This window comes from Canis lupus, chromosome 5 (assembly GCF_011100685.1).
Source record: "Canis lupus familiaris isolate Mischka breed German Shepherd chromosome 5, alternate assembly UU_Cfam_GSD_1.0, whole genome shotgun sequence".
NCBI lineage: Eukaryota > Metazoa > Chordata > Mammalia > Carnivora > Canidae > Canis > Canis lupus.
In genome coordinates this window covers 43,457,374-43,469,027 of record NC_049226.1, presented here as the reverse complement: position 1 = coordinate 43,469,027, position 11,654 = coordinate 43,457,374, and the positions used below count along the sequence as shown (strand labels likewise).

The window sequence follows — 11,654 nt, the reverse complement described above, 5'->3', positions numbered from 1 at the left end:
AAAAAAAAAAAAGGGATCCCTGGGTGGCGCAGCGGTTTGGCGCCTGCCTTTGGCCCAGGGCGCGATCCTGGAGACCCAGGATCGAATCCCACATCAGGCTCCCGGTGCATGGAGCCTGCTTCTCCCTCTGCCTGTGTCTCTGCCTCTCTCTCTCTCTCTCTCTGTGACTATCATAAATAAATAAAAATTAAAAAAAATATTAGAAAGAACTTTTTAATAATGAGAACTTTCCAACGTGCTATGGGCTCTGTAATTGAGGATGTGATTTTTATCTGAGGAAGTCTGTGTAACAACTCTCTTTCAGGCATCATCAACTCGAGAGTGTAAAACTTTTTTCCAGCAGTTATGTGGTACTCATCATGTGCCAAGCACTATTCTAAATACTTTACATATATAATTCTCAGAATACTTACAGCATCTTTCTAAAATAAGTGTATTATTATCTTCAATTTATAGATGAGGAAAAATAAGTCCTAGAGAGTGGTTCAGTAACTTGCCCAGGGCCATTCTGTGACTCAAACCCAAGTACTTTAGGTCAAACACTCATACTCTTAACTCTTATACTGAGGTTACATTTATATTAATACCCCCAAGATATGACCATATGCTCCTATATGTCAAAATATAGGATTTAGGCTCTCTCATCCAGAGGCACCCAGATCATTTCCAGGAGTTCTCATAGAGTGTCTACCTATATCTACAACCTAGTGGATAAGGTACATCACCTGTCATGCACTATGGTTTCCCTCTTGATGATGTCTCAGCTTCCAGTGCTATTCACACAGCCTTGCCAACTATACTAATTGTGAGACCACCAATTTCTATGCCAAGGGGGCTTCCTCACACTGTGCCTCAGTTCATAGGGCTCAAGGCCCATGTACTGCTGGGTTCTGAGAGCTATGGAGAATGGTCTTACATCTGTGCCTCAGTTTGTCATCTGAGTCCCCAAGAAACAATACTTTTGACTGGAGTCCTCTGTCTCGCAAACAAAATGTCCCTCTCAGCTACTGGCACTCATTTCCTTGGGTATAGAGTTTCAGAGACAGCCCAACAGTTGGAGTTGGGCCCTACAACTAACATTCATCTCTGTCACCTTTGCTTCTTTCTCAACTTTCTCCTGTCACCTGGACAGCCACAATAAATAAAACTCTCTTTTCCCCCAGCCGCAAAACACAGAGCCTCCATGCACCAGGTGAAGAAAGAGAACTTTGAAGAGATGTCACCTCACTTCTCTCCAGCCCTTGCTCAGCCAGAAAGGACCTGGGATACCTGAAAGCAGAAGCAGGAAGACTCTTCTCATGGGTGCTGAGGAAAAGGGTGCCAGATGAAGTTGGAGGCTGGAAAGAATGGTAAGATCCCATAAATTCTAAAATGTTACACTCCTAAGCCCCAAATAGTTTGAAAGAAATGGAATTGCTTCAGCTTGTTTCCTCAAATAGCTCCCCTTTGGGTTTGTTTAGGGAAGAATGAGTTGTGTTTCTAGGTAAAATTTTTACCAGTTTCTGGATTCTACTTCATGTAGGGAAGGTATAGAGTGAAGGAATTGGCTATTTAGTGTAGCTCATCTTTAGGCAAGAAAGGAAGCTGGGACATGGAGGTCTGGGGTCGATTTACTGAGGGGGAGCAATTAATGGTTCTGTCTGATAAGGTATCTCCTTGAGGGAGAATTTCAGAGATGAGCTTCCTGTGCTTGTACCCAGTCTCTCTCATGTTCTTCAGGAGAGTAAACATGTCTCCATATTATCCAAGAGGTCTTCTCATTGTCCTTTATGGTCAATGTGAATTATGTGGGATATTTAGATTCTTTGAAGTTTCCATGAGAATATTTGGCTGACAAAGAGAAGTTAATAACAAGAGTAAGGTACATCTTACCGTGGATATGAAGAAAGGGTGTGATAGCCAGCCTCAAAATGGCCTCCTGGCAAGTATTCCTTGCCTCCTGGTGTTTATGTCTTGCATGGTGTCTCTCCCTGCATTGAATCCATGTTTGCCTGTACAACCAATAAAATATGGCAAAAGTGAGTGTGTGAATGTCTAGGCTGGGTCATGGCTTCCAGCTTGGTCTCCTGGATCGTTTGCTCTGGGAGAAGCCAGCTGTCCTTCATGTTGTGAAGGACACTGAAATAGCCAGTGGAGCAGCCTATACGGGAAGGAACTGAGGCCTCCTGCCAAAGCCAGCACCCACTTGTCAGTCAAGTGAGTGAACTACCCTGCAAGATTCTCTAGCCCCAGTAGAGCCCTCAGATAACTGCAGACCCTGTTGACATCTTGACTATAACCTCATAAGAGATCCTGAACCAGAACTGCTCAAACTCCTCCTTACCTATAGAAACTGTGACAGGTATTGATGACTTAAGCCACTAAGTTTTGAGCTAATTTATAACACAGTAATTGATAACCCATGCAAAGAGCAAGTCTGATTATATATGAAGGGCTGTAGCATAAGCCCTGTGGGTTGGGCGTCTTTATGCATCATGTCCTTGGAAGGCTAGGGGATGGTTTCCTGGTCCTGTGGTAGGGGTTGGCAAACTAGGGCCCATGGGTCAAATCCATCCCTTCACAGGCCAAATCTGCCTACATGACTTGTCTACATATCATTTATGGCTGATTTCTTGCTACAGTGACAGAAGTGAATGGTTGTGATACACTGGATGGTTCACAAAGCTGAAAATATTTACTACTTGGCTCTTCTTTAAAAAGATTTTTTATATACTAATTTGAGAGAGAGAGAGAGAGAGAGAGAGAGAGATACTGCACGAGAGCACAAGCAGGGAGGAGGGTCAGAGGGACAGGGAGAGGCAGACTCCCAACGTGGGACTCAATCCCAGGACACTGGGATTGTGACCCAAGCCAAAGGCAGACACTTAACCATTTAACCAACTGAGCCACCCAGGTGCCCCTACTATTTAGCCCTTTATAGAAAAAACTTGCCGACCCCTGTCCTATAGGAACAGTGTGATGGTGAAATGTCTTTCTCACACACATACAGTTACACATACCCTCTCCACACAAGAGCCAGAAGTGCATACATGCTATTTCATCTGCCTGGAAATTAGCCTCTCTAATTTCCTCATCTGGCTAACTTCTACTCATTCTTCAAAACTTGGTTCAGATGCACCTCCTTGAATCCAACCTTGTGAAATGCCTCTCCTTCTTTGAGATTGGCTTATATATCACTTCCTTCTCTCAATCCCCGAAACTAAACAAATTCTAACAGCAGTGTTTCCATATCTCTTTTAGAACTCTAATCATCGCATGATGGGGATTTGTGTAGTGTCTTTCTCCCCCACTGGACTATAAGTTCTTCAAGGGCAAAAACTATTTTTATGAGAAACATACCTTTATTTACATATTCATCACAAATACTTATCAGATGCTTATTATTTGTCAGATAATTTCCCTACATTGGGATACATGGAGAAAAAAGACTGAGTCCTTGTCTTGAGGTTACTCTAGAAGAGAAGTGGAAAAGCAAACTGGCATTAAGATATGAGGTAGTGGAGATGTGTGCAAACTTCATTGTGAGCATATTTGCTGTAGCCATATAAACATCTGCAAAAAGAAATGGGTTTTCAACACTTTCATAGCATTTACCATGTCAGACACTGTACTAAGCACTTACATACATTACAATTTATTTAATCTTTATACAAAATGGCACAAGTACTGTAATTATTTCCATTCTACAGGACATAGAGACCAAGAGAGATCAGGTAACTTACCCAGGGTCATAGAGCTAAAAATGTCATGTGAATTTTGGAGCAATTATTTAGTTGAATAATCAATTCTAAATCTCAGAAACAATACAAGTATAAGAAATTGGGATAATGCTGTTCTTTTCTCCTTGAATACTAAGTGGATGGTTTCTATCAAGGTGGAAATTCCAGATCCAGATGACTCCAACTATGTTTGGCATTTTATTTCCAGGAATTGCCTTCTAGGAGATTCTACGCTTTTAATGATTGTGCAAGCCTGGTTTCCTCATTGAATTGCACCATTTGCCACTTTTTAAAGTCATCCCTAGTTATCAGTTTTACTTTCCTAGGGCTCTGTGGGGGAAGAACACATTCAACAGCCCCCAATAGTGTTCTTTTCTTGCTAAAGTCAGTAAGACTATGAATTGTCTACAGTTGAATGTGAGATAGAGCCCTGGTGCCTTCTCTCTGCCATCACTTGTCTCCAGCTGTGGTCTTAGTTGTGGATTAATTGGTTCAAACCTTGAGTGTCATACAATGGATTGGTTTAGAGATTTTGTGGCTAATGGTGCTGGTTCTAGCTTAAAGAAGATGATCGCCCCCTGTAGTATGAATCATTTAATTGCATTCTATTTTTTCTAGGAATGAAGACTCTGAAGCTTCAAAGCCCATCCCCTTTAAAAATAGATAATTAGGTATTCTGAGCCATTTGTCCACTCCATTCAGGCCAGTCATTTGTACTTGGTTCAGTCTTCCTGCACAAAGAGGTGGAGGCTTTGTGGTAAAGAGTGGAGATGGGGAGTGGGAGAAATTCCACTGAGGGCAGTGACAGGTGCTGAAAATGGCTATGTCCCTTACTCAATTGCTCAGCAATTCCCTTGAAAGAGAAAGGTACAAAGTGAAGTGGTGAGGAATGATGTCAAAGCAGAGGGGAGAGTGAAAGGCCAGTGTGTCCACTCATGGTTTGCAGCATATTCACTCTCTTTCAACAAGTCCTAATGGAACCAATTATGTACCAGACCTTGTTTACAATCCGGTCTTGGATTGTAAATGGCAAATAAGACAGATGTGATTTCTGCCCTTCTGGAGCAGTAAGGAATATCAGAAAGACATTAACAGTAAAATATAGTAATGGCAAATTATGGTAAGTGATGGTAGGAAGAGTGGGCTGTTACAGTGAATAATCGAGAGTAGGGGATGGGACAGGACTATTTATTTTGAATGGAATAATCAATGAAGGCCTCTTTGAGGATGTGAAGGATTGCACTTGAAGGATAATGAACATGAAGCATAAAGAAGCAAGGGGAGAATTCCAGGCAGAGGGAATGGATTGTGCAAAGGCTCTAAAGCCAAGGCCAGAGCAAGAAAACTGAAATAGCCAAGTTGCTCTTGGTGGGGGCCTTCGGTGCTTTCCTTTGTTCCATCCAAACATGTTCCTGGTGATAGCCTGAGAACACACTTTTCCACGATCTACAAGAATCTACACGATCATCTGAGGTCTCAGTCTTCACCTATGGCTCTGAGGCAGAGCAGCATTCATCAAGAAAAGGAGGCTGTTTATGGACATGGAGTCCTTTCTCTTCCATTTTAGAACAAGCAGACCTTGGTAAAGTTTAGTATTACAAATTACTTAGGTCCTCTGGGTTCAAATCTTGGCTCTGCCACTTGGAAACTGTAACAATAGCATGTTACTTAACTGCTCTGTGCCTCAGTGTCCTTATCTGTAAACTAACTGTGAAAAATATATGTACCTCATAGGATTGTTATGAGGATATAATTCGTTCATGTTAGCTAACTGCTTAGATCAGTACCTGGCACATAAACATTCAACAATCATGTTGTTATTATTATTACCATACTTAAACTGTTGTACCCTGCTGACAGTTCAGATGGAAGTGAATGTGTGTTGTATATTCCCCAGAGGCTGGTCTCCCAAAAATCAACTTATAGCCTTCTTATATAATTCAGTTCAGAAATCATTTTTGTACCAGGCACTGTATTGGACAGTTGACTGCATCATTTCCTTTGAGCCTTCCAACAATCTTAAGAAGCAGGTATTACTACCCTTATGTTATAGATGCAGGAACTCATGTTTAAAGAGGTTAACTGGAGGATTCCCTAGATGGCTCAGTGGTTTAATGCCTGCCTTCGGCCCAGGGCGTAATCCTGGAGTTCCGGGATCAAGTCCCACATTGTGCTCCCTGCATGGAGCTTGCTTCTTCCTTTGCCTGTGTCTCTGCCTCTCTCTCTCTCTCTCTCTCCCCCCCTCTCTCTGTGTCTCTCATGAATAAATAAATTAAATCATAAATAAATAAATAAGTTAACTGACTTACCTAATACCACAAGCTAGTAGGGTTCCTAGGTCCACCACTGAGATCTGACTCAGTAGGCCTGGGTAAGTCTTTGGAATTTACATTACAAGTACTTGCCCCAACTTTCCCAGTTCTGATGAGGGTGACCTCTTTACTGTACTTGGGAAAAGTATGGCCTCCATGATCCCTGGCTACAAAGTCCATGAAGATGGGAAAGTCCATACATGCCAAGTACACAGTTTAATGATGGAAGCAGTTTGGTGCTGTTGATGTTTATTATAACAGAATGAACTAAGTTCATGGCACTGGTTCCTTGCTATAGTTATTGTCCAACAGGCACATTGGGGCTTAAAAATGTCCCCATAGTGTTTTGCATCATGTAACTTCAGTTCACAATTTCTCATGTACAGTTCCAAAATAATATCAAATAAAAATGCTCTGAAAACCAAAAGTCTTTAGGGTGGGGAAACTCATTTTGCAGTCTAACATGACTGCAAGTTTATTTGTGGATGTTATTCAAACCACTTGCTGTGAATATTTAGATACTGTGCTGCAAAATTATCAGTATGCTTGATTATGGGGTTGTATCAATGATCTATTGTCTCATAACATATTAACCCAAAACTTAATTGCTTAAAACAACAAACATTCATTTTCTCACAGTTTCTGTGGGTCAGGAATTCAGAAGAGGCTCTGCTGGGTAGTTTTGACTCGTGGTCTTTCATGCAGTTGTGGTTAAGATGTTCTGGGGCTGCAGTCATCTGAAGGCTTTCCCAGGGCTGAGGGTTCCCTTGCAAGACGGCTCATTAATTTGGTTATTGGCAAGAGAAAGCACAATGCTTTTTACAACCCTGTCTTTGAAATATCCCACTGTCACTTCTGTTTTGTCCTGCTTCTTAAAAGAAAATCACCAAGATTAGCCCACACACAGGAAAAGATTTAGATGTCACTTCTTGAAGAAATGAGTATCAAAAAATGTGTGGACATATTTTAAAACCACCAAAGTGTTACCTATATCTTCCTGGAAGTGTTCTGTTATATATAAGATATGAAGCAGTATTATCCTACAAAAGATATAGTAAAGATTACTAAACAATTATGGATTGCATCTGGTACTAGGAGTTTTGGATAAAGGATTATGTTTCTGTAGAATCATGATAAGCTTGCACTATGGTTTTTACCACTTTAAATAAAGAAACAGAATGTTTTGGAATATTTTCAAGCCTCAAGGAACCTGATGGATTATCCAGTAACTAGATTCTAACTTCATCTCCTTCACTCTACAGATGAATAACGTGAGATTCAGGGAGAAAAAAAATAGCTAAGAACATACATACCGTGTTTCAGACACTGCTAAGTACCTTAGATATATCATTTTATTAAATTTTCCCAGGTAGGGGGGTGGGGTTGAATGGGTGACGGGCACTGAGGGGGGCACTTGACGGGATGAGCACTGGATGTTATTCTGTATGTTGGTAAATTGAACACCAATAAAAAATAAATTTATTATAAAAAAATAGATTTTCCCAGCCTTACTGAAGAAGAAAATAAGTATCAGAAAGGTGAGTAGAATGTCTCAGATCAGATAGCTAGTGTATTTTGGAGACAGGCTAAAAATCCATGTCTCCCAGCTGTCAACCAGAGCCCTGAACATGTAACACCCCCTCTTATGACTTGCTGGGTGTGAGAGCAGAGCTTAGAAACCATATCCCTGGAGGATAAAGTTGAAAGCTCTTCTGTCCACACACTCAGGGTTCTCGCTAGTCTGAGGATCTCACCAGCCTTCTGCTTCCCTAGCTAGTGTCCAACCTGAGATTTTTCCCCTGGGAGCCAGACAAGAACCCCAGAAGTTGCAGAAGCAATGGCTTTGCTGCTTGTTGCCTCATCTTCAAGGTGGGATTCTGAACTTCAAGCTAGGTGGGTGCTGCTGAGGTATGACCAGGCCTCATTCCCACTTTGAAATGCCTTCTGAGGGTATACATCTCAACTATACATCATGTTCACACTCTCATCTCTGAGATCTTCCCAAACAAAACCTCCTCCCTAGGGGCTATGGCTGGAGAAAGCCTTTCCTAGGGCTGTCAGCTTTAAACTCTACAAAGGATATGACATCATCAGGCATCTAAGGTCAAAAGTTGTAATGATAATGGGTTGTAGTAAGAAAATCAGTTAGGACTCTTAGTAACAGATGTCAGAGAATCCAACCTGAAATGACATAACCTAAGGGGAAATTAATTGAAAAGTTGAGATATAGCATTGATTTCAGGGGTGGTGTGATGCAGAAAATCAAATGCTCCGGAAGGACTGGTCTCTTTTTCAACCCACCCCACCCCACCCCACTCTGCCTACTCTGTTGTTGACCCCAATTGTCAGACTGTCTTTTGGGTCCTTGAGCCAATCACTATCCTAGGAGGATGACAGAGTTCTCATTGGCCAGACCTGGGTCACACTCCTGGATGGGTGACACTCCTGGATGGGAGAATTGGGAGAGTACAGACCAGCAAGTAAAAAAGTGGAGGCTCCACTGGAGGTAGAACAAAGGGATGTTGCGGGTAAATTTGAAAACACTTGAGCTCTTATGATGTGCCAGACTCTATGCTAAGCATCTCACATGCACAAATCTCATTTAATCTTTTTAAAAGATATTTGAGAAAGAGAGAAAGTGTGAGCAGAGGGAAGGAGCAGAGGTAGAGGGACAAGCAAACTCTCCACTGAGCAGAGGGTTCCATGCGGGGCTCCATCCCAGGACTCTGGGATCATGGCCTGAGCTGAAGGCAGATGCTTAGCTGACTATGCCACCCAGGTGTCCCTCATTTGATCTTTATAAACAACTCTGTAGGATATGTATTAATATTACCTCCATATAATAGTTGAAAAAACTGAGTAAGAAACATGCTTAAGGTCACATAGCCAGTAAGTGATGGGGCCGAGTTTGAACTAGTTCTGATTCAAAAGCCATTCTTGTTCCATTTCCATGAAGCTCCTGTGATATCAGCTTCCTCTAAGTCATTTAGGCAGGGAACAGCATCTCCTCTTTATCATCTGGATCAAATAGTCATAAAATCTAGTTGATCCTACCTCCACCAGCTTTGAGCTATCTGTTCCCATCTTCTATTCCTAGTGCTACTGCCCTAAGGACTTGTTCAGTTCTCTGATAATGGATAATGAGAGTAGCTTATCCTTTTCTTGGAGAACACACATGTGAGGTCTGAGGGCCATTTTAACTTACAAATGCATATTTAAAAGTTAGAATCACATAAAATCTATGTCCTATGGTATTCTTTGAAAAATGGAAAAATTTGGTAACACTGAACCTGCAATCTTCATGGCAATAATGACTGAAATTGAGCAGCACTCTCTGGAGACAATTAGAAGGCATCTGTAGTTCAATTGGCCAAGCTCCTGTTGCTTTTTACCTCCAGACTTCCTCATTCAGGTAAGCTCCTTACCTGCTCTGTGTAAACATCTGAGTTTGCAATCTTAGTCCCTAGTCTCTCCCCATTTTTACCCTTCTTCCTTTGAGCACTAGGTTTATCTTCTTAAACCATGATCTGATTATCCCACTGTCATATTTGAAGACATTTAATAGTTACACACTGCCTACAGGCCCACTACAAACTGGATCCCAAGTTACTTTTTTAGGCCTATGTCCTGTTGAACAAGTCTCCAAACACACACACACACACACACACACACACACACACACACACACAATTTCTGCCACACCCTTCTGGAAGGCTCCACATTCCCTCTCCCACTTGCTCAGGCCTTGTTCTTTGGGTCCTAAGTCCATTCTTAGTTTTCACTGTTCCTCTTCACATCTTCTCTTTGAGTTCTCACACAACTTTTAATGACCAGGTCAATACCTACCTCCTCCCAAAAAGCTTTCATCAACACTAACGTGCTCCTACTCCATACACCATTAGTAAGTTATTTTTGAGCACCTATTGTGAATGACATTTATTAAAATAGTAAGTACTCTTTATAATCAATCAGCTAAGTTCAGATTTATGGAACACTACTATGTTCCAGGCATTTTTCTAAGTGTCTTATGCTCACAACAGCTTTTTGATGTACATGCTGATCTTATTACCATCGTGCACTGAGGAATCTGACACACAGAAAATTCCAGTCATTTGCCCAGTTTCAGACAGATGGGAAGCAGTAGAGTCCAGCAGTAGAGCTGGAATCCAGGTAGTCAGGACCCAGACCCTGGGCACATTATCACCATCTGCGATATGTATTCAGCACATATTTTAAAGAAACTGCCATGTGCTAGGCATTGTAGGAGATGTTGCAAATATATAGATGAATAGCAGCACACTTGCTGCCCTCAAAGAACTCACAAGCTAGTAGAAGGAGACTGAGGTGGCCCAATAGGAGGAATGAGTATCACAGGTGCCCCATAGAAGTGTAGAAGGAGAACAGGGACAACATAGAGTTGTCCATGAGAATTTGGAAATCATGCACAAAAGGGAAGCCATGGCCATCTGAAAAGGTCAGGGAAGACTTTGTAGAGGAACTTTGAGTTGAGTCTTAAGAGGTGAGTTACACAAAAAAAGCCGCATATTGTATTATTCCATTTTTATGAAATATTCAGAATTGACAAAACCACAGAGACAAAAAGCAGATTTCCAGGGCTTGGAGGAATGGGAGACTGATTACTTAATGGGCACAGGATTTCTTTTGATGATAAGAATATTCTGGAATTAGACTGTGGTGATGGTTGTAGAAAATTGTGAATATAATGGGAGTGATTGAGTCATACAGTTTTATTTTATTTTGTTTTAAAGATGTTTCAGAGAGAGAGAGAGAATGCACAAGCAGAGGGAGGAGCAGAGGAAGAAGGAGAAGCACAATCCTCGATGAATAAAGAGCCCTACACAGGCTCAATCCCAGGACCCACGATCATGACCCAAACTGAAGGAACACATTTAACTGATGCAACCAACCAGGCACTCTGAGTCATAGTTTAAAATGATTAAAAAAGTAAAATTTATGTTATGTAATTTTATCTCCAAAAAGAAGAGTTGATATCTATGAGGTACACTTAGTAGACCATGGGGTGGGAGTCAGTAAAGCCTGCATTAGTAGATGCAGAGAAAACATTTGACAAAATACAGCATCCATTCCTGATCAAAACTCTTCAGAGTGTAGGGATGGGAACACATCTCAATATTTTAAAAGCCATCTACAAAAAGCCCACAGCAAATATCATTCTCAATGGGGAAACACTGGGAGCCTTTCCCCTAAGATCAAGAACATGACAGGATGTCCACTTTCACTACTGCTATTCAATATAGTACTAGAAGTCCTAGCCTCAGCAATCAGGCAACAAAAGAAATAAAAGGCATTCAAATTGTCCAAGAAAAAAATCAAACTCTCCCTCTTCGCAGATGACATGATACTGTATATAGAAAACCCAAAAGACTACACCTCAAGATTGCTAGAACTCATACAGCAATTTGGCAGTGTGGCAGGATACAAAATCAATGCACAGAAATCAGTGGCAATTCTATACACTGACAATGAGATTGAAGACAGAGAAATTAAGCAATCAATCCTTTTCCAATTGCACCCAAAACCTTAAGATACCTACGAATAAACCTAACCAAAAAGGCAAAGGATCTATACCCTAAAAACTACA

The 11,654-nt window shown here is 41.3% G+C and overlaps 1 long non-coding RNA gene across 1 annotated transcript; it reads left to right on the top strand.

Moving 5' to 3' along the window:
* Window positions 1-1,153: 1,153 nt before the first annotated feature.
* LOC119872017 lies at window positions 1,154-11,016 on the top strand. Its single transcript, XR_005358885.1, has 2 exons — window positions 1,154-1,349; window positions 10,801-11,016. It is a non-coding gene; the product is annotated as an uncharacterized LOC119872017 (long non-coding RNA).
* Window positions 11,017-11,654: the final 638 nt, after the last annotated feature.